The sequence below is a fragment of the Ambystoma mexicanum genome, unplaced genomic scaffold (assembly GCF_040938575.1).
Source record: "Ambystoma mexicanum isolate Mex_15411 unplaced genomic scaffold, UKY_AmexF1_1 Mex_scaf20, whole genome shotgun sequence".
Classification (NCBI taxonomy): domain Eukaryota; kingdom Metazoa; phylum Chordata; class Amphibia; order Caudata; family Ambystomatidae; genus Ambystoma; species Ambystoma mexicanum.
In genome coordinates this window covers 2,469,277-2,489,568 of record NW_027182434.1, presented here as the reverse complement: position 1 = coordinate 2,489,568, position 20,292 = coordinate 2,469,277, and the positions used below count along the sequence as shown (strand labels likewise).

Sequence of the window (20,292 nt, the reverse complement as noted above, 5' to 3'; positions counted from 1 at the left end):
GGAAGACCTCCCGTTGCAGCGGAATGAGCCCCACTTCCAGGGCGTGCTGGTAGCAAATTTCCCACAGCCCACAGGGAGCAAACGATCCCAGGTGTGATGTATCACCAGGAGAGGCTGAGATGAGAGTAAGGGTTCACGCGTGTGCCCGGACCGAGGTTAATGATGGGATTAGAGCTAGGGTTAGATGCAGGGAAAGAGTGAGAGTTATAATTAGGGATAAAGCTAACAGGTGATCATTACTCGTCATGTAACATGATACAAAGGGTCAGAAGAGGAACTGATTCAGGGTTACAATTTGGACTTCGCAGACAACAGGAGCACTAAATGGTGCTGAGGGGGACTCAATAAAGTGGACCGGCCGCCTAATGTAAGCAATTGTGCACAAATATTGTACGATGACTAGCGTTGCCGGTGCTTTTTTCTTAAAGAGTCAGTTCTTGGCACCCATTCCCTACTTGACTCAGCCTAATCTTCAAGAATATTTGTCAAGAACTAAAAAAAATCCAGAAAAGGTTTAACCTCCCCGTCGGGGAATTGAACCCCGGTCTCCCGCGTGACAGGCGGGGATACTGACCACTATACTAACGAGGAGACGTGAGGGCATGAAATGAACAGCTGCTGATGTCTGCACAGCATCCAGCGACCACCTAGCTGGCCTAGGGGGTCTCATTTTCCCCCGTCAAACGGCTTGCCCGATCTAAGGCTAATTTCTTTCTTTTTATCGGCACCAGGCTTAAAACTCAGTTTAAGGCGATAGTTCCGGGCTATGTTTGACTCCAGAGTTGAATCTGTCATCCCGCATTTCCTCAGCAAATCAAGCTACCCATCTCAAGTCTCATGAGCTGAGGACGGCAAAGTCCCTGTGGGCTTAGGACAGTCAAAGAAACCCCTGGGCTGCATGCTAAGCCCCTTTTCGGCTTCACTTTCCGAATCCTGCCCTAGCTTGCGATTAGTTTTTTTCTCACTTCTTGCCCCCATCTCCCACCTTGCCTCATGGTCTCCCCTCCTCTGCGCACCTGACAGTTTGCCTGCCCTTCCACTGCCTGTCTCCAGACTTTCCAAGGAGAAAAGGCAAAGCACTAAAGCGGGCCGGGCAACGGGTCAAGTTCCGCTTTCGGCGACTAGCAGGGAGGTAGCGTGGCCGAGCGGTCTAAGGCGCTGGATTAAGGCTCCAGTCTCTTCGGAGGCGTGGGTTCAAATCCCACCGCTGCCACTTTTCCTGGCCTTGCATTTTAAAGAAGAACGTAACGTTGACCTCTTCCTTCATTAGTGCCACCTCTGTCGCAATGAGCAAGCGGATGGTATGCCACACCCTGCAGGAAAAAGGTTTCGCTTCTGACGTCTTGCTTTTCTGGACATCCAGTCTCAAGTTTCCCATCTGGAACGGCGCTCCCTGCTGCTTTGTGAAGGCTTGCTGCAAGAGCCTTCGAAACCCAGGAGCTCTTGCGTTGAGCTGTGACGCGTCCTGGGAAGACCTCCCGTTGCAGCGGAATGAGCCCCACTTCCAGGGCGTGCTGGTAGCAAATTTCCCACAGCCCACAGGGAGCAAACGATCCCAGGTGTGATGTATCACCAGGAGAGGCTGAGATGAGAGTAAGGGTTCACGCGTGTGCCCGGACCGAGGTTAATGATGGGATTAGAGCTAGGGTTAGATGCAGGGAAAGAGTGAGAGTTATAATTAGGGATAAAGCTAACAGGTGATCATTACTCGTCATGTAACATGATACAAAGGGTCAGAAGAGGAACTGATTCAGGGTTACAATTTGGACTTCGCAGACAACAGGAGCACTAAATGGTGCTGAGGGGGACTCAATAAAGTGGACCGGCCGCCTAATGTAAGCAATTGTGCACAAATATTGTACGATGACTAGCGTTGCCGGTGCTTTTTTCTTAAAGAGTCAGTTCTTGGCACCCATTCCCTACTTGACTCAGCCTAATCTTCAAGAATATTTGTCAAGAACTAAAAAAAATCCAGAAACGGTTTAACCTCCCCGTCGGGGAATTGAACCCCGGTCTCCCGCGTGACAGGCGGGGATACTGACCACTATACTAACGAGGAGACGTGAGGGCATGAAATGAACAGCTGCTGATGTCTGCACAGCATCCAGCGACCACCTAGCTGGCCTAGGGGGTCTCATTTTCCCCCGTCAAACGGCTTGCCCGATCTAAGGCTAATTTCTTTCTTTTTATCGGCACCAGGCTTAAAACTCAGTTTAAGGCGATAGTTCCGGGCTATGTTTGACTCCAGAGTTGAATCTGTCATCCCGCATTTCCTCAGCAAATCAAGCTACCCATCTCAAGTCTCATGAGCTGAGGACGGCAAAGTCCCTGTGGGCTTAGGACAGTCAAAGAAACCCCTGGGCTGCATGCTAAGCCCCTTTTCGGCTTCACTTTCCGAATCCTGCCCTAGCTTGCGATTAGTTTTTTTCTCACTTCTTGCCCCCATCTCCCACCTTGCCTCATGGTCTCCCCTCCTCTGCGCACCTGACAGTTTGCCTGCCCTTCCACTGCCTGTCTCCAGACTTTCCAAGGAGAAAAGGCAAAGCACTAAAGCGGGCCGGGCAACGGGTCAAGTTCCGCTTTCGGCGACTAGCAGGGAGGTAGCGTGGCCGAGCGGTCTAAGGCGCTGGATTAAGGCTCCAGTCTCTTCGGAGGCGTGGGTTCAAATCCCACCGCTGCCACTTTTCCTGGCCTTGCATTTTAAAGAAGAACGTAACGTTGACCTCTTCCTTCATTAGTGCCACCTCTGTCGCAATGAGCAAGCGGATGGTATGCCACACCCTGCAGGAAAAAGGTTTCGCTTCTGACGTCTTGCTTTTCTGGACATCCAGTCTCAAGTTTCCCATCTGGAACGGCGCTCCCTGCTGCTTTGTGAAGGCTTGCTGCAAGAGCCTTCGAAACCCAGGAGCTCTTGCGTTGAGCTGTGACGCGTCCTGGGAAGACCTCCCGTTGCAGCGGAATGAGCCCCACTTCCAGGGCGTGCTGGTAGCAAATTTCCCACAGCCCACAGGGAGCAAACGATCCCAGGTGTGATGTATCACCAGGAGAGGCTGAGATGAGAGTAAGGGTTCACGCGTGTGCCCGGACCGAGGTTAATGATGGGATTAGAGCTAGGGTTAGATGCAGGGAAAGAGTGAGAGTTATAATTAGGGATAAAGCTAACAGGTGATCATTACTCGTCATGTAACATGATACAAAGGGTCAGAAGAGGAACTGATTCAGGGTTACAATTTGGACTTCGCAGACAACAGGAGCACTAAATGGTGCTGAGGGGGACTCAATAAAGTGGACCGGCCGCCTAATGTAAGCAATTGTGCACAAATATTGTACGATGACTAGCGTTGCCGGTGCTTTTTTCTTAAAGAGTCAGTTCTTGGCACCCATTCCCTACTTGACTCAGCCTAATCTTCAAGAATATTTGTCAAGAACTAAAAAAAATCCAGAAAAGGTTTAACCTCCCCGTCGGGGAATTGAACCCCGGTCTCCCGCGTGACAGGCGGGGATACTGACCACTATACTAACGAGGAGACGTGAGGGCATGAAATGAACAGCTGCTGATGTCTGCACAGCATCCAGCGACCACCTAGCTGGCCTAGGGGGTCTCATTTTCCCCCGTCAAACGGCTTGCCCGATCTAAGGCTAATTTCTTTCTTTTTATCGGCACCAGGCTTAAAACTCAGTTTAAGGCGATAGTTCCGGGCTATGTTTGACTCCAGAGTTGAATCTGTCATCCCGCATTTCCTCAGCAAATCAAGCTACCCATCTCAAGTCTCATGAGCTGAGGACGGCAAAGTCCCTGTGGGCTTAGGACAGTCAAAGAAACCCCTGGGCTGCATGCTAAGCCCCTTTTCGGCTTCACTTTCCGAATCCTGCCCTAGCTTGCGATTAGTTTTTTTCTCACTTCTTGCCCCCATCTCCCACCTTGCCTCATGGTCTCCCCTCCTCTGCGCACCTGACAGTTTGCCTGCCCTTCCACTGCCTGTCTCCAGACTTTCCAAGGAGAAAAGGCAAAGCACTAAAGCGGGCCGGGCAACGGGTCAAGTTCCGCTTTCGGCGACTAGCAGGGAGGTAGCGTGGCCGAGCGGTCTAAGGCGCTGGATTAAGGCTCCAGTCTCTTCGGAGGCGTGGGTTCAAATCCCACCGCTGCCACTTTTCCTGGCCTTGCATTTTAAAGAAGAACGTAACGTTGACCTCTTCCTTCATTAGTGCCACCTCTGTCGCAATGAGCAAGCGGATGGTATGCCACACCCTGCAGGAAAAAGGTTTCGCTTCTGACGTCTTGCTTTTCTGGACATCCAGTCTCAAGTTTCCCATCTGGAACGGCGCTCCCTGCTGCTTTGTGAAGGCTTGCTGCAAGAGCCTTCGAAACCCAGGAGCTCTTGCGTTGAGCTGTGACGCGTCCTGGGAAGACCTCCCGTTGCAGCGGAATGAGCCCCACTTCCAGGGCGTGCTGGTAGCAAATTTCCCACAGCCCACAGGGAGCAAACGATCCCAGGTGTGATGTATCACCAGGAGAGGCTGAGATGAGAGTAAGGGTTCACGCGTGTGCCCGGACCGAGGTTAATGATGGGATTAGAGCTAGGGTTAGATGCAGGGAAAGAGTGAGAGTTATAATTAGGGATAAAGCTAACAGGTGATCATTACTCGTCATGTAACATGATACAAAGGGTCAGAAGAGGAACTGATTCAGGGTTACAATTTGGACTTCGCAGACAACAGGAGCACTAAATGGTGCTGAGGGGGACTCAATAAAGTGGACCGGCCGCCTAATGTAAGCAATTGTGCACAAATATTGTACGATGACTAGCGTTGCCGGTGCTTTTTTCTTAAAGAGTCAGTTCTTGGCACCCATTCCCTACTTGACTCAGCCTAATCTTCAAGAATATTTGTCAAGAACTAAAAAAAATCCAGAAAAGGTTTAACCTCCCCGTCGGGGAATTGAACCCCGGTCTCCCGCGTGACAGGCGGGGATACTGACCACTATACTAACGAGGAGACGTGAGGGCATGAAATGAACAGCTGCTGATGTCTGCACAGCATCCAGCGACCACCTAGCTGGCCTAGGGGGTCTCATTTTCCCCCGTCAAACGGCTTGCCCGATCTAAGGCTAATTTCTTTCTTTTTATCGGCACCAGGCTTAAAACTCAGTTTAAGGCGATAGTTCCGGGCTATGTTTGACTCCAGAGTTGAATCTGTCATCCCGCATTTCCTCAGCAAATCAAGCTACCCATCTCAAGTCTCATGAGCTGAGGACGGCAAAGTCCCTGTGGGCTTAGGACAGTCAAAGAAACCCCTGGGCTGCATGCTAAGCCCCTTTTCGGCTTCACTTTCCGAATCCTGCCCTAGCTTGCGATTAGTTTTTTTCTCACTTCTTGCCCCCATCTCCCACCTTGCCTCATGGTCTCCCCTCCTCTGCGCACCTGACAGTTTGCCTGCCCTTCCACTGCCTGTCTCCAGACTTTCCAAGGAGAAAAGGCAAAGCACTAAAGCGGGCCGGGCAACGGGTCAAGTTCCGCTTTCGGCGACTAGCAGGGAGGTAGCGTGGCCGAGCGGTCTAAGGCGCTGGATTAAGGCTCCAGTCTCTTCGGAGGCGTGGGTTCAAATCCCACCGCTGCCACTTTTCCTGGCCTTGCATTTTAAAGAAGAACGTAACGTTGACCTCTTCCTTCATTAGTGCCACCTCTGTCGCAATGAGCAAGCGGATGGTATGCCACACCCTGCAGGAAAAAGGTTTCGCTTCTGACGTCTTGCTTTTCTGGACATCCAGTCTCAAGTTTCCCATCTGGAACGGCGCTCCCTGCTGCTTTGTGAAGGCTTGCTGCAAGAGCCTTCGAAACCCAGGAGCTCTTGCGTTGAGCTGTGACGCGTCCTGGGAAGACCTCCCGTTGCAGCGGAATGAGCCCCACTTCCAGGGCGTGCTGGTAGCAAATTTCCCACAGCCCACAGGGAGCAAACGATCCCAGGTGTGATGTATCACCAGGAGAGGCTGAGATGAGAGTAAGGGTTCACGCGTGTGCCCGGACCGAGGTTAATGATGGGATTAGAGCTAGGGTTAGATGCAGGGAAAGAGTGAGAGTTATAATTAGGGATAAAGCTAACAGGTGATCATTACTCGTCATGTAACATGATACAAAGGGTCAGAAGAGGAACTGATTCAGGGTTACAATTTGGACTTCGCAGACAACAGGAGCACTAAATGGTGCTGAGGGGGACTCAATAAAGTGGACCGGCCGCCTAATGTAAGCAATTGTGCACAAATATTGTACGATGACTAGCGTTGCCGGTGCTTTTTTCTTAAAGAGTCAGTTCTTGGCACCCATTCCCTACTTGACTCAGCCTAATCTTCAAGAATATTTGTCAAGAACTAAAAAAAATCCAGAAAAGGTTTAACCTCCCCGTCGGGGAATTGAACCCCGGTCTCCCGCGTGACAGGCGGGGATACTGACCACTATACTAACGAGGAGACGTGAGGGCATGAAATGAACAGCTGCTGATGTCTGCACAGCATCCAGCGACCACCTAGCTGGCCTAGGGGGTCTCATTTTCCCCCGTCAAACGGCTTGCCCGATCTAAGGCTAATTTCTTTCTTTTTATCGGCACCAGGCTTAAAACTCAGTTTAAGGCGATAGTTCCGGGCTATGTTTGACTCCAGAGTTGAATCTGTCATCCCGCATTTCCTCAGCAAATCAAGCTACCCATCTCAAGTCTCATGAGCTGAGGACGGCAAAGTCCCTGTGGGCTTAGGACAGTCAAAGAAACCCCTGGGCTGCATGCTAAGCCCCTTTTCGGCTTCACTTTCCGAATCCTGCCCTAGCTTGCGATTAGTTTTTTTCTCACTTCTTGCCCCCATCTCCCACCTTGCCTCATGGTCTCCCCTCCTCTGCGCACCTGACAGTTTGCCTGCCCTTCCACTGCCTGTCTCCAGACTTTCCAAGGAGAAAAGGCAAAGCACTAAAGCGGGCCGGGCAACGGGTCAAGTTCCGCTTTCGGCGACTAGCAGGGAGGTAGCGTGGCCGAGCGGTCTAAGGCGCTGGATTAAGGCTCCAGTCTCTTCGGAGGCGTGGGTTCAAATCCCACCGCTGCCACTTTTCCTGGCCTTGCATTTTAAAGAAGAACGTAACGTTGACCTCTTCCTTCATTAGTGCCACCTCTGTCGCAATGAGCAAGCGGATGGTATGCCACACCCTGCAGGAAAAAGGTTTCGCTTCTGACGTCTTGCTTTTCTGGACATCCAGTCTCAAGTTTCCCATCTGGAACGGCGCTCCCTGCTGCTTTGTGAAGGCTTGCTGCAAGAGCCTTCGAAACCCAGGAGCTCTTGCGTTGAGCTGTGACGCGTCCTGGGAAGACCTCCCGTTGCAGCGGAATGAGCCCCACTTCCAGGGCGTGCTGGTAGCAAATTTCCCACAGCCCACAGGGAGCAAACGATCCCAGGTGTGATGTATCACCAGGAGAGGCTGAGATGAGAGTAAGGGTTCACGCGTGTGCCCGGACCGAGGTTAATGATGGGATTAGAGCTAGGGTTAGATGCAGGGAAAGAGTGAGAGTTATAATTAGGGATAAAGCTAACAGGTGATCATTACTCGTCATGTAACATGATACAAAGGGTCAGAAGAGGAACTGATTCAGGGTTACAATTTGGACTTCGCAGACAACAGGAGCACTAAATGGTGCTGAGGGGGACTCAATAAAGTGGACCGGCCGCCTAATGTAAGCAATTGTGCACAAATATTGTACGATGACTAGCGTTGCCGGTGCTTTTTTCTTAAAGAGTCAGTTCTTGGCACCCATTCCCTACTTGACTCAGCCTAATCTTCAAGAATATTTGTCAAGAACTAAAAAAAATCCAGAAAAGGTTTAACCTCCCCGTCGGGGAATTGAACCCCGGTCTCCCGCGTGACAGGCGGGGATACTGACCACTATACTAACGAGGAGACGTGAGGGCATGAAATGAACAGCTGCTGATGTCTGCACAGCATCCAGCGACCACCTAGCTGGCCTAGGGGGTCTCATTTTCCCCCGTCAAACGGCTTGCCCGATCTAAGGCTAATTTCTTTCTTTTTATCGGCACCAGGCTTAAAACTCAGTTTAAGGCGATAGTTCCGGGCTATGTTTGACTCCAGAGTTGAATCTGTCATCCCGCATTTCCTCAGCAAATCAAGCTACCCATCTCAAGTCTCATGAGCTGAGGACGGCAAAGTCCCTGTGGGCTTAGGACAGTCAAAGAAACCCCTGGGCTGCATGCTAAGCCCCTTTTCGGCTTCACTTTCCGAATCCTGCCCTAGCTTGCGATTAGTTTTTTTCTCACTTCTTGCCCCCATCTCCCACCTTGCCTCATGGTCTCCCCTCCTCTGCGCACCTGACAGTTTGCCTGCCCTTCCACTGCCTGTCTCCAGACTTTCCAAGGAGAAAAGGCAAAGCACTAAAGCGGGCCGGGCAACGGGTCAAGTTCCGCTTTCGGCGACTAGCAGGGAGGTAGCGTGGCCGAGCGGTCTAAGGCGCTGGATTAAGGCTCCAGTCTCTTCGGAGGCGTGGGTTCAAATCCCACCGCTGCCACTTTTCCTGGCCTTGCATTTTAAAGAAGAACGTAACGTTGACCTCTTCCTTCATTAGTGCCACCTCTGTCGCAATGAGCAAGCGGATGGTATGCCACACCCTGCAGGAAAAAGGTTTCGCTTCTGACGTCTTGCTTTTCTGGACATCCAGTCTCAAGTTTCCCATCTGGAACGGCGCTCCCTGCTGCTTTGTGAAGGCTTGCTGCAAGAGCCTTCGAAACCCAGGAGCTCTTGCGTTGAGCTGTGACGCGTCCTGGGAAGACCTCCCGTTGCAGCGGAATGAGCCCCACTTCCAGGGCGTGCTGGTAGCAAATTTCCCACAGCCCACAGGGAGCAAACGATCCCAGGTGTGATGTATCACCAGGAGAGGCTGAGATGAGAGTAAGGGTTCACGCGTGTGCCCGGACCGAGGTTAATGATGGGATTAGAGCTAGGGTTAGATGCAGGGAAAGAGTGAGAGTTATAATTAGGGATAAAGCTAACAGGTGATCATTACTCGTCATGTAACATGATACAAAGGGTCAGAAGAGGAACTGATTCAGGGTTACAATTTGGACTTCGCAGACAACAGGAGCACTAAATGGTGCTGAGGGGGACTCAATAAAGTGGACCGGCCGCCTAATGTAAGCAATTGTGCACAAATATTGTACGATGACTAGCGTTGCCGGTGCTTTTTTCTTAAAGAGTCAGTTCTTGGCACCCATTCCCTACTTGACTCAGCCTAATCTTCAAGAATATTTGTCAAGAACTAAAAAAAATCCAGAAAAGGTTTAACCTCCCCGTCGCGGTCTCCCGCGTGACAGGCGGGGATACTGACCACTATACTAACGAGGAGACGTGAGGGCATGAAATGAACAGCTGCTGATGTCTGCACAGCATCCAGCGACCACCTAGCTGGCCTAGGGGGTCTCATTTTCCCCCGTCAAACGGCTTGCCCGATCTAAGGCTAATTTCTTTCTTTTTATCGGCACCAGGCTTAAAACTCAGTTTAAGGCGATAGTTCCGGGCTATGTTTGACTCCAGAGTTGAATCTGTCATCCCGCATTTCCTCAGCAAATCAAGCTACCCATCTCAAGTCTCATGAGCTGAGGACGGCAAAGTCCCTGTGGGCTTAGGACAGTCAAAGAAACCCCTGGGCTGCATGCTAAGCCCCTTTTCGGCTTCACTTTCCGAATCCTGCCCTAGCTTGCGATTAGTTTTTTTCTCACTTCTTGCCCCCATCTCCCACCTTGCCTCATGGTCTCCCCTCCTCTGCGCACCTGACAGTTTGCCTGCCCTTCCACTGCCTGTCTCCAGACTTTCCAAGGAGAAAAGGCAAAGCACTAAAGCGGGCCGGGCAACGGGTCAAGTTCCGCTTTCGGCGACTAGCAGGGAGGTAGCGTGGCCGAGCGGTCTAAGGCGCTGGATTAAGGCTCCAGTCTCTTCGGAGGCGTGGGTTCAAATCCCACCGCTGCCACTTTTCCTGGCCTTGCATTTTAAAGAAGAACGTAACGTTGACCTCTTCCTTCATTAGTGCCACCTCTGTCGCAATGAGCAAGCGGATGGTATGCCACACCCTGCAGGAAAAAGGTTTCGCTTCTGACGTCTTGCTTTTCTGGACATCCAGTCTCAAGTTTCCCATCTGGAACGGCGCTCCCTGCTGCTTTGTGAAGGCTTGCTGCAAGAGCCTTCGAAACCCAGGAGCTCTTGCGTTGAGCTGTGACGCGTCCTGGGAAGACCTCCCGTTGCAGCGGAATGAGCCCCACTTCCAGGGCGTGCTGGTAGCAAATTTCCCACAGCCCACAGGGAGCAAACGATCCCAGGTGTGATGTATCACCAGGAGAGGCTGAGATGAGAGTAAGGGTTCACGCGTGTGCCCGGACCGAGGTTAATGATGGGATTAGAGCTAGGGTTAGATGCAGGGAAAGAGTGAGAGTTATAATTAGGGATAAAGCTAACAGGTGATCATTACTCGTCATGTAACATGATACAAAGGGTCAGAAGAGGAACTGATTCAGGGTTACAATTTGGACTTCGCAGACAACAGGAGCACTAAATGGTGCTGAGGGGGACTCAATAAAGTGGACCGGCCGCCTAATGTAAGCAATTGTGCACAAATATTGTACGATGACTAGCGTTGCCGGTGCTTTTTTCTTAAAGAGTCAGTTCTTGGCACCCATTCCCTACTTGACTCAGCCTAATCTTCAAGAATATTTGTCAAGAACTAAAAAAAATCCAGAAAAGGTTTAACCTCCCCGTCGGGGAATTGAACCCCGGTCTCCCGCGTGACAGGCGGGGATACTGACCACTATACTAACGAGGAGACGTGAGGGCATGAAATGAACAGCTGCTGATGTCTGCACAGCATCCAGCGACCACCTAGCTGGCCTAGGGGGTCTCATTTTCCCCCGTCAAACGGCTTGCCCGATCTAAGGCTAATTTCTTTCTTTTTATCGGCACCAGGCTTAAAACTCAGTTTAAGGCGATAGTTCCGGGCTATGTTTGACTCCAGAGTTGAATCTGTCATCCCGCATTTCCTCAGCAAATCAAGCTACCCATCTCAAGTCTCATGAGCTGAGGACGGCAAAGTCCCTGTGGGCTTAGGACAGTCAAAGAAACCCCTGGGCTGCATGCTAAGCCCCTTTTCGGCTTCACTTTCCGAATCCTGCCCTAGCTTGCGATTAGTTTTTTTCTCACTTCTTGCCCCCATCTCCCACCTTGCCTCATGGTCTCCCCTCCTCTGCGCACCTGACAGTTTGCCTGCCCTTCCACTGCCTGTCTCCAGACTTTCCAAGGAGAAAAGGCAAAGCACTAAAGCGGGCCGGGCAACGGGTCAAGTTCCGCTTTCGTCGACTAGCAGGGAGGTAGCGTGGCCGAGCGGTCTAAGGCGCTGGATTAAGGCTCCAGTCTCTTCGGAGGCGTGGGTTCAAATCCCACCGCTGCCACTTTTCCTGGCCTTGCATTTTAAAGAAGAACGTAACGTTGACCTCTTCCTTCATTAGTGCCACCTCTGTCGCAATGAGCAAGCGGATGGTATGCCACACCCTGCAGGAAAAAGGTTTCGCTTCTGACGTCTTGCTTTTCTGGACATCCAGTCTCAAGTTTCCCATCTGGAACGGCGCTCCCTGCTGCTTTGTGAAGGCTTGCTGCAAGAGCCTTCGAAACCCAGGAGCTCTTGCGTTGAGCTGTGACGCGTCCTGGGAAGACCTCCCGTTGCAGCGGAATGAGCCCCACTTCCAGGGCGTGCTGGTAGCAAATTTCCCACAGCCCACAGGGAGCAAACGATCCCAGGTGTGATGTATCACCAGGAGAGGCTGAGATGAGAGTAAGGGTTCACGCGTGTGCCCGGACCGAGGTTAATGATGGGATTAGAGCTAGGGTTAGATGCAGGGAAAGAGTGAGAGTTATAATTAGGGATAAAGCTAACAGGTGATCATTACTCGTCATGTAACATGATACAAAGGGTCAGAAGAGGAACTGATTCAGGGTTACAATTTGGACTTCGCAGACAACAGGAGCACTAAATGGTGCTGAGGGGGACTCAATAAAGTGGACCGGCCGCCTAATGTAAGCAATTGTGCACAAATATTGTACGATGACTAGCGTTGCCGGTGCTTTTTTCTTAAAGAGTCAGTTCTTGGCACCCATTCCCTACTTGACTCAGCCTAATCTTCAAGAATATTTGTCAAGAACTAAAAAAAATCCAGAAAAGGTTTAACCTCCCCGTCGGGGAATTGAACCCCGGTCTCCCGCGTGACAGGCGGGGATACTGACCACTATACTAACGAGGAGACGTGAGGGCATGAAATGAACAGCTGCTGATGTCTGCACAGCATCCAGCGACCACCTAGCTGGCCTAGGGGGTCTCATTTTCCCCCGTCAAACGGCTTGCCCGATCTAAGGCTAATTTCTTTCTTTTTATCGGCACCAGGCTTAAAACTCAGTTTAAGGCGATAGTTCCGGGCTATGTTTGACTCCAGAGTTGAATCTGTCATCCCGCATTTCCTCAGCAAATCAAGCTACCCATCTCAAGTCTCATGAGCTGAGGACGGCAAAGTCCCTGTGGGCTTAGGACAGTCAAAGAAACCCCTGGGCTGCATGCTAAGCCCCTTTTCGGCTTCACTTTCCGAATCCTGCCCTAGCTTGCGATTAGTTTTTTTCTCACTTCTTGCCCCCATCTCCCACCTTGCCTCATGGTCTCCCCTCCTCTGCGCACCTGACAGTTTGCCTGCCCTTCCACTGCCTGTCTCCAGACTTTCCAAGGAGAAAAGGCAAAGCACTAAAGCGGGCCGGGCAACGGGTCAAGTTCCGCTTTCGGCGACTAGCAGGGAGGTAGCGTGGCCGAGCGGTCTAAGGCGCTGGATTAAGGCTCCAGTCTCTTCGGAGGCGTGGGTTCAAATCCCACCGCTGCCACTTTTCCTGGCCTTGCATTTTAAAGAAGAACGTAACGTTGACCTCTTCCTTCATTAGTGCCACCTCTGTCGCAATGAGCAAGCGGATGGTATGCCACACCCTGCAGGAAAAAGGTTTCGCTTCTGACGTCTTGCTTTTCTGGACATCCAGTCTCAAGTTTCCCATCTGGAACGGCGCTCCCTGCTGCTTTGTGAAGGCTTGCTGCAAGAGCCTTCGAAACCCAGGAGCTCTTGCGTTGAGCTGTGACGCGTCCTGGGAAGACCTCCCGTTGCAGCGGAATGAGCCCCACTTCCAGGGCGTGCTGGTAGCAAATTTCCCACAGCCCACAGGGAGCAAACGATCCCAGGTGTGATGTATCACCAGGAGAGGCTGAGATGAGAGTAGGGGTTCACGCGTGTGCCCGGACCGAGGTTAATGATGGGATTAGAGCTAGGGTTAGATGCAGGGAAAGAGTGAGAGTTATAATTAGGGATAAAGCTAACAGGTGATCATTACTCGTCATGTAACATGATACAAAGGGTCAGAAGAGGAACTGATTCAGGGTTACAATTTGGACTTCGCAGACAACAGGAGCACTAAATGGTGCTGAGGGGGACTCAATAAAGTGGACCGGCCGCCTAATGTAAGCAATTGTGCACAAATATTGTACGATGACTAGCGTTGCCGGTGCTTTTTTCTTAAAGAGTCAGTTCTTGGCACCCATTCCCTACTTGACTCAGCCTAATCTTCAAGAATATTTGTCAAGAACTAAAAAAAATCCAGAAAAGGTTTAACCTCTCCGTCGGGGAATTGAACCCCGGTCACTGACCACTATACTAACGAGGAGACGTGAGGGCATGAAATGAACAGCTGCTGATGTCTGCACAGCATCCAGCGACCACCTAGCTGGCCTAGGGGGGTCTCATTTTCCCCCGTCAAACGGCTTGCCCGATCTAAGGCTAATTTCTTTCTTTTTATCGGCACCAGGCTTAAAACTCAGTTTAAGGCGATAGTTCCGGGCTATGTTTGACTCCAGAGTTGAATCTGTCATCCCGCATTTCCTCAGCAAATCAAGCTACCCATCTCAAGTCTCATGAGCTGAGGACGGCAAAGTCCCTGTGGGCTTAGGACAGTCAAAGAAACCCCTGGGCTGCATGCTAAGCCCCTTTTCGGCTTCACTTTCCGAATCCTGCCCTAGCTTGCGATTAGTTTTTTTCTCACTTCTTGCCCCCATCTCCCACCTTGCCTCATGGTCTCCCCTCCTCTGCGCACCTGACAGTTTGCCTGCCCTTCCACTGCCTGTCTCCAGACTTTCCAAGGAGAAAAGGCAAAGCACTAAAGCGGGCCGGGCAACGGGTCAAGTTCCGCTTTCGGCGACTAGCAGGGAGGTAGCGTGGCCGAGCGGTCTAAGGCGCTGGATTAAGGCTCCAGTCTCTTCGGAGGCGTGGGTTCAAATCCCACCGCTGCCACTTTTCCTGGCCTTGCATTTTAAAGAAGAACGTAACGTTGACCTCTTCCTTCATTAGTGCCACCTCTGTCGCAATGAGCAAGCGGATGGTATGCCACACCCTGCAGGAAAAAGGTTTCGCTTCTGACGTCTTGCTTTTCTGGACATCCAGTCTCAAGTTTCCCATCTGGAACGGCGCTCCCTGCTGCTTTGTGAAGGCTTGCTGCAAGAGCCTTCGAAACCCAGGAGCTCTTGCGTTGAGCTGTGACGCGTCCTGGGAAGACCTCCCGTTGCAGCGGAATGAGCCCCACTTCCAGGGCGTGCTGGTAGCAAATTTCCCACAGCCCACAGGGAGCAAACGATCCCAGGTGTGATGTATCACCAGGAGAGGCTGAGATGAGAGTAGGGGTTCACGCGTGTGCCCGGACCGAGGTTAATGATGGGATTAGAGCTAGGGTTAGATGCAGGGAAAGAGTGAGAGTTATAATTAGGGATAAAGCTAACAGGTGATCATTACTCGTCATGTAACATGATACAAAGGGTCAGAAGAGGAACTGATTCAGGGTTACAATTTGGACTTCGCAGACAACAGGAGCACTAAATGGTGCTGAGGGGGACTCAATAAAGTGGACCGGCCGCCTAATGTAAGCAATTGTGCACAAATATTGTACGATGACTAGCGTTGCCGGTGCTTTTTTCTTAAAGAGTCAGTTCTTGGCACCCATTCCCTACTTGACTCAGCCTAATCTTCAAGAATATTTGTCAAGAACTAAAAAAAATCCAGAAACGGTTTAACCTCCCCGTCGGGGACGGTCTCCCGCGTGACAGGCGGGGATACTGACCACTATACTAACGAGGAGACGTGAGGGCATGAAATGAACAGCTGCTGATGTCTGCACAGCATCCAGCGACCACCTAGCTGGCCTAGGGGGGTCTCATTTTCCCCCGTCAAACGGCTTGCCCGATCTAAGGCTAATTTCTTTCTTTTTATCGGCACCAGGCTTAAAACTCAGTTTAAGGCGATAGTTCCGGGCTATGTTTGACTCCAGAGTTGAATCTGTCATCCCGCATTTCCTCAGCAAATCAAGCTACCCATCTCAAGTCTCATGAGCTGAGGACGGCAAAGTCCCTGTGGGCTTAGGACAGTCAAAGAAACCCCTGGGCTGCATGCTAAGCCCCTTTTCGGCTTCACTTTCCGAATCCTGCCCTAGCTTGCGATTAGTTTTTTTCTCACTTCTTGCCCCCATCTCCCACCTTGCCTCATGGTCTCCCCTCCTCTGCGCACCTGACAGTTTGCCTGCCCTTCCACTGCCTGTCTCCAGACTTTCCAAGGAGAAAAGGCAAAGCACTAAAGCGGGCCGGGCAACGGGTCAAGTTCCGCTTTCGGCGACTAGCAGGGAGGTAGCGTGGCCGAGCGGTCTAAGGCGCTGGATTAAGGCTCCAGTCTCTTCGGAGGCGTGGGTTCAAATCCCACCGCTGCCACTTTTCCTGGCCTTGCATTTTAAAGAAGAACGTAACGTTGACCTCTTCCTTCATTAGTGCCACCTCTGTCGCAATGAGCAAGCGGATGGTATGCCACACCCTGCAGGAAAAAGGTTTCGCTTCTGACGTCTTGCTTTTCTGGACATCCAGTCTCAAGTTTCCCATCTGGAACGGCGCTCCCTGCTGCTTTGTGAAGGCTTGCTGCAAGAGCCTTCGAAACCCAGGAGCTCTTGCGTTGAGCTGTGACGCGTCCTGGGAAGACCTCCCGTTGCAGCGGAATGAGCCCCACTTCCAGGGCGTGCTGGTAGCAAATTTCCCACAGCCCACAGGGAGCAAACGATCCCAGGTGTGATGTATCACCAGGAGAGGCTGAGATGAGAGTAGGGGTTCACGCGTGTGCCCGGACCGAGGTTAATGATGGGATTAGAGCTAGGGTTAGATGCAGGGAAAGAGTGAGAGTTATAATTAGGGATAAAGCTAACAGGTGATCATTACTCGTCATGTAACATGATACAAAGGGTCAGAAGAGGAACTGATTCAGGGTTACAATTTGGACTTCGCAGACAACAGGAGCACTAAATGGTGCTGAGGGGGACTCAATAAAGTGGACCGGCCGCCTAATGTAAGCAATTGTGCACAAATATTGTACGATGACTAGCGTTGCCGGTGCTTTTTTCTTAAAGAGTCAGTTCTTGGCACCCATTCCCTACTTGACTCAGCCTAATCTTCAAGAATATTTGTCAAGAACTAAAAAAAATCCAGAAAAGGTTTAACCTCCCCGTCGGGGAATTGAACCCCGGTCTCCCGCGTGACAGGAGGGGATACTGACCACTATACTAACGAGGAGACGTGAGGGCATGAAATGAACAGCTGCTGATGTCTGCACAGCATCCAGCGACCACCTAGCTGGCCTAGGGGGTCTCATTTTCCCCCGTCAAACGGCTTGCCCGATCTAAGGCTAATTTCTTTCTTTTTATCGGCACCAGGCTTAAAACTCAGTTTAAGGCGATAGTTCCGGGCTATGTTTGACTCCAGAGTTGAATCTGTCATCCCGCATTTCCTCAGCAAATCAAGCTACCCATCTCAAGTCTCATGAGCTGAGGACGGCAAAGTCCCTGTGGGCTTAGGACAGTCAAAGAAACCCCTGGGCTGCATGCTAAGCCCCTTTTCGGCTTCACTTTCCGAATCCTGCCCTAGCTTGCGATTAGTTTTTTTCTCACTTCTTGCCCCCATCTCCCACCTTGCCTCATGGTCTCCCCTCCTCTGCGCACCTGACAGTTTGCCTGCCCTTCCACTGCCTGTCTCCAGACTTTCCAAGGAGAAAAGGCAAAGCACTAAAGCGGGCCGGGCAACGGGTCAAGTTCCGCTTTCGGCGACTAGCAGGGAGGTAGCGTGGCCGAGCGGTCTAAGGCGCTGGATTAAGGCTCCAGTCTCTTCGGAGGCGTGGGTTCAAATCCCACCGCTGCCACTTTTCCTGGCCTTGCATTTTAAAGAAGAACGTAACGTTGACCTCTTCCTTCATTAGTGCCACCTCTGTCGCAATGAGCAAGCGGATGGTATGCCACACCCTGCAGGAAAAAGGTTTCGCTTCTGACGTCTTGCTTTTCTGGACATCCAGTCTCAAGTTTCCCATCTGGAACGGCGCTCCCTGCTGCTTTGTGAAGGCTTGCTGCAAGAGCCTTCGAAACCCAGGAGCTCTTGCGTTGAGCTGTGACGCGTCCTGGGAAGACCTCCCGTTGCAGCGGAATGAGCCCCACTTCCAGGGCGTGCTGGTAGCAAATTTCCCACAGCCCACAGGGAGCAAACGATCCCAGGTGTGATGTATCACCAGGAGAGGCTGAGATGAGAGTAAGGGTTCACGCGTGTGCCCGGACCGAGGTTAATGATGGGATTAGAGCTAGGGTTAGATGCAGGGAAAGAGTGAGAGTTATAATTAGGGATAAAGCTAACAGGTGATCATTACTCGTCATGTAACATGATACAAAGGGTCAGAAGAGGAACTGATTCAGGGTTACAATTTGGACTTCGCAGACAACAGGAGCACTAAATGGTGCTGAGGGGGACTCAATAAAGTGGACCGGCCGCCTAATGTAAGCAATTGTGCACAAATATTGTACGATGACTAGCGTTGCCGGTGCTTTTTTCTTAAAGAGTCAGTTCTTGGCACCCATTCCCTACTTGACTCAGCCTAATCTTCAAGAATATTTGTCAAGAACTAAAAAAAATCCAGAAAAGGTTTAACCTCCCCGTCGCGGTCTCCCGCGTGACAGGCGGGGATACTGACCACTATACTAACGAGGAGACGTGAGGGCATGAAATGAACAGCTGCTGATGTCTGCACAGCATCCAGCGACCACCTAGCTGGCCTAGGGGGTCTCATTTTCCCCCGTCAAACGGCTTGCCCGATCTAAGGCTAATTTCTTTCTTTTTATCGGCACCAGGCTTAAAACTCAGTTTAAGGCGATAGTTCCGGGCTATGTTTGACTCCAGAGTTGAATCTGTCATCCCGCATTTCCTCAGCAAATCAAGCTACCCATCTCAAGTCTCATGAGCTGAGGACGGCAAAGTCCCTGTGGGCTTAGGACAGTCAAAGAAACCCCTGGGCTGCATGCTAAGCCCCTTTTCGGCTTCACTTTCCGAATCCTGCCCTAGCTTGCGATTAGTTTTTTTCTCACTTCTTGCCCCCATCTCCCACCTTGCCTCATGGTCTCCCCTCCTCTGCGCACCTGACAGTTTGCCTGCCCTTCCACTGCCTGTCTCCAGACTTTCCAAGGAGAAAAGGCAAAGCACTAAAGCGGGCCGGGCAACGGGTCAAGTTCCGCTTTCGGCGACTAGCAGGGAGGTAGCGTGGCCGAGCGGTCTAAGGCGCTGGATTAAGGCTCCAGTCTCTTCGGAGGCGTGGGTTCAAATCCCACCGCTGCCACTTTTCCTGGCCTTGCATTTTAAAGAAGAACGTAACGTTGACCTCTTCCTTCATTAGTGCCACCTCTGTCGCAATGAGCAAGCGGATGGTATGCCACACCCTGCAGGAAAAAGGTTTCGCTTCTGACGTCTTGCTTTTCTGGACATCCAGTCTCAAGTTTCCCATCTGGAACGGCGCTCCCTGCTGCTTTGTGAAGGCTTGCTGCAAGAGCCTTCGAAACCCAGGAGCTCTTGCGTTGAGCTGTGACGCGTCCTGGGAAGACCTCCCGTTGCAGCGGAATGAGCCCCACTTCCAGGGCGTGCTGGTAGCAAATTTCCCACAGCCCACAGGGAGCAAACGATCCCAGGTGTGATGTATCACCAGGAGAGGCTGAGATGAGAGTAAGGGTTCACGCGTGTGCCCGGACCGAGGTTAATGATGGGATTAGAGCTAGGGTTAGATGCAGGGAAAGAGTGAGAGTTATAATTAGGGATAAAGCTAACAGGTGATCATTACTCGTCATGTAACATGATACAAAGGGTCAGAAGAGGAACTGATTCAGGGTTACAATTTGGACTTCGCAGACAACAGGAGCACTAAATGGTGCTGAGGGGGACTCAATAAAGTGGACCGGCCGCCTAATGTAAGCAATTGTGCACAAATATTGTACGATGACTAGCGTTGCCGGTGCTTTTTTCTTAAAGAGTCAGTTCTTGGCACCCATTCCCTACTTGACTCAGCCTAATCTTCAAGAATATTTGTCAAGAACTAAAAAAAATCCAGAAAAGGTTTAACCTCCCCGTCGGGGAATTGAACCCCGGTCTCCCGCGTGACAGGCGGGGATACTGACCACTATACTAACGAGGAGACGTGAGGGCATGAAATGAACAGCTGCTGATGTCTGCACAGCATCCAGCGACCACCTAGCTGGCCTAGGGGGTCTCATTTTCCCCCGTCAAACGGCTTGCCCGATCTAAGGCTAATTTCTTTCTTTTTATCGGCACCAGGCTTAAAACTCAGTTTAAGGCGATAGTTCCGGGCTATGTTTGACTCCAGAGTTGAATCTGTCATCCCGCATTTCCTCAGCAAATCAAGCTACCCATCTCAAGTCTCATGAGCTGAGGACGGCAAAGTCCCTGTGGGCTTAGGACAGTCAAAGAAACCCCTGGGCTGCATGCTAAGCCCCTTTTCGGCTTCACTTTCCGAATCCTGCCCTAGCTTGCGATTAGTTTTTTTCTCACTTCTTGCCCCCATCTCCCACCTTGCCTCATGGTCTCCCCTCCTCTGCGCACCTGACAGTTTGCCTGCCCTTCCACTGCCTGTCTCCAGACTTTCCAAGGAGAAAAGGCAAAGCACTAAAGCGGGCCGGGCAACGGGTCAAGTTCCGCTTTCGGCGACTAGCAGGGAGGTAGCGTGGCCGAGCGGTCTAAGGCGCTGGATTAAGGCTCCAGTCTCTTCGGAGGCGTGGGTTCAAATCCCACCGCTGCCACTTTTCCTGGCCTTGCATTTTAAAGAAGAACGTAACGTTGACCTCTTCC

General features: G+C 51.4%; 23 non-coding genes across 23 annotated transcripts; 14 read left to right on the top strand and 9 right to left on the bottom strand.

Annotated features, from left to right (window-relative positions):
* Positions 1-519: 519 nt before the first annotated feature.
* Positions 520-591, bottom strand: TRNAD-GUC (transfer RNA aspartic acid (anticodon GUC)). Its single transcript has one exon. It is a non-coding gene; the product is annotated as a tRNA-Asp (tRNA).
* A 540-nt stretch (positions 592-1,131) lies between these two features.
* TRNAL-AAG (transfer RNA leucine (anticodon AAG)) lies at positions 1,132-1,213 on the top strand. Its single transcript has one exon. It is a non-coding gene; the product is annotated as a tRNA-Leu (tRNA).
* A 774-nt stretch (positions 1,214-1,987) lies between these two features.
* On the bottom strand, positions 1,988-2,059 carry TRNAD-GUC (transfer RNA aspartic acid (anticodon GUC)). Its single transcript has one exon. It is a non-coding gene; the product is annotated as a tRNA-Asp (tRNA).
* A 540-nt stretch (positions 2,060-2,599) lies between these two features.
* On the top strand, positions 2,600-2,681 carry TRNAL-AAG (transfer RNA leucine (anticodon AAG)). Its single transcript has one exon. It is a non-coding gene; the product is annotated as a tRNA-Leu (tRNA).
* Positions 2,682-3,455: 774 nt separating this feature from the next.
* On the bottom strand, positions 3,456-3,527 carry TRNAD-GUC (transfer RNA aspartic acid (anticodon GUC)). Its single transcript has one exon. It is a non-coding gene; the product is annotated as a tRNA-Asp (tRNA).
* Positions 3,528-4,067: 540 nt separating this feature from the next.
* TRNAL-AAG (transfer RNA leucine (anticodon AAG)) lies at positions 4,068-4,149 on the top strand. The gene has a single exon. It is a non-coding gene; the product is annotated as a tRNA-Leu (tRNA).
* Positions 4,150-4,923: 774 nt separating this feature from the next.
* Positions 4,924-4,995, bottom strand: TRNAD-GUC (transfer RNA aspartic acid (anticodon GUC)). Its single transcript has one exon. It is a non-coding gene; the product is annotated as a tRNA-Asp (tRNA).
* A 540-nt stretch (positions 4,996-5,535) lies between these two features.
* Positions 5,536-5,617, top strand: TRNAL-AAG (transfer RNA leucine (anticodon AAG)). Its single transcript has one exon. It is a non-coding gene; the product is annotated as a tRNA-Leu (tRNA).
* Positions 5,618-6,391: 774 nt separating this feature from the next.
* Positions 6,392-6,463, bottom strand: TRNAD-GUC (transfer RNA aspartic acid (anticodon GUC)). Its single transcript has one exon. It is a non-coding gene; the product is annotated as a tRNA-Asp (tRNA).
* Positions 6,464-7,003: 540 nt separating this feature from the next.
* Positions 7,004-7,085, top strand: TRNAL-AAG (transfer RNA leucine (anticodon AAG)). The gene has a single exon. It is a non-coding gene; the product is annotated as a tRNA-Leu (tRNA).
* A 774-nt stretch (positions 7,086-7,859) lies between these two features.
* Positions 7,860-7,931, bottom strand: TRNAD-GUC (transfer RNA aspartic acid (anticodon GUC)). The gene has a single exon. It is a non-coding gene; the product is annotated as a tRNA-Asp (tRNA).
* A 540-nt stretch (positions 7,932-8,471) lies between these two features.
* On the top strand, positions 8,472-8,553 carry TRNAL-AAG (transfer RNA leucine (anticodon AAG)). Its single transcript has one exon. It is a non-coding gene; the product is annotated as a tRNA-Leu (tRNA).
* Positions 8,554-9,926: 1,373 nt separating this feature from the next.
* TRNAL-AAG (transfer RNA leucine (anticodon AAG)) lies at positions 9,927-10,008 on the top strand. Its single transcript has one exon. It is a non-coding gene; the product is annotated as a tRNA-Leu (tRNA).
* A 774-nt stretch (positions 10,009-10,782) lies between these two features.
* TRNAD-GUC (transfer RNA aspartic acid (anticodon GUC)) lies at positions 10,783-10,854 on the bottom strand. Its single transcript has one exon. It is a non-coding gene; the product is annotated as a tRNA-Asp (tRNA).
* Positions 10,855-11,394: 540 nt separating this feature from the next.
* On the top strand, positions 11,395-11,476 carry TRNAL-AAG (transfer RNA leucine (anticodon AAG)). Its single transcript has one exon. It is a non-coding gene; the product is annotated as a tRNA-Leu (tRNA).
* A 774-nt stretch (positions 11,477-12,250) lies between these two features.
* TRNAD-GUC (transfer RNA aspartic acid (anticodon GUC)) lies at positions 12,251-12,322 on the bottom strand. The gene has a single exon. It is a non-coding gene; the product is annotated as a tRNA-Asp (tRNA).
* Positions 12,323-12,862: 540 nt separating this feature from the next.
* TRNAL-AAG (transfer RNA leucine (anticodon AAG)) lies at positions 12,863-12,944 on the top strand. The gene has a single exon. It is a non-coding gene; the product is annotated as a tRNA-Leu (tRNA).
* Positions 12,945-14,310: 1,366 nt separating this feature from the next.
* TRNAL-AAG (transfer RNA leucine (anticodon AAG)) lies at positions 14,311-14,392 on the top strand. Its single transcript has one exon. It is a non-coding gene; the product is annotated as a tRNA-Leu (tRNA).
* Positions 14,393-15,770: 1,378 nt separating this feature from the next.
* On the top strand, positions 15,771-15,852 carry TRNAL-AAG (transfer RNA leucine (anticodon AAG)). The gene has a single exon. It is a non-coding gene; the product is annotated as a tRNA-Leu (tRNA).
* A 1,386-nt stretch (positions 15,853-17,238) lies between these two features.
* On the top strand, positions 17,239-17,320 carry TRNAL-AAG (transfer RNA leucine (anticodon AAG)). Its single transcript has one exon. It is a non-coding gene; the product is annotated as a tRNA-Leu (tRNA).
* Positions 17,321-18,693: 1,373 nt separating this feature from the next.
* Positions 18,694-18,775, top strand: TRNAL-AAG (transfer RNA leucine (anticodon AAG)). Its single transcript has one exon. It is a non-coding gene; the product is annotated as a tRNA-Leu (tRNA).
* A 774-nt stretch (positions 18,776-19,549) lies between these two features.
* TRNAD-GUC (transfer RNA aspartic acid (anticodon GUC)) lies at positions 19,550-19,621 on the bottom strand. Its single transcript has one exon. It is a non-coding gene; the product is annotated as a tRNA-Asp (tRNA).
* A 540-nt stretch (positions 19,622-20,161) lies between these two features.
* Positions 20,162-20,243, top strand: TRNAL-AAG (transfer RNA leucine (anticodon AAG)). The gene has a single exon. It is a non-coding gene; the product is annotated as a tRNA-Leu (tRNA).
* The last annotated feature ends 49 nt before the right edge of the window (positions 20,244-20,292 follow it).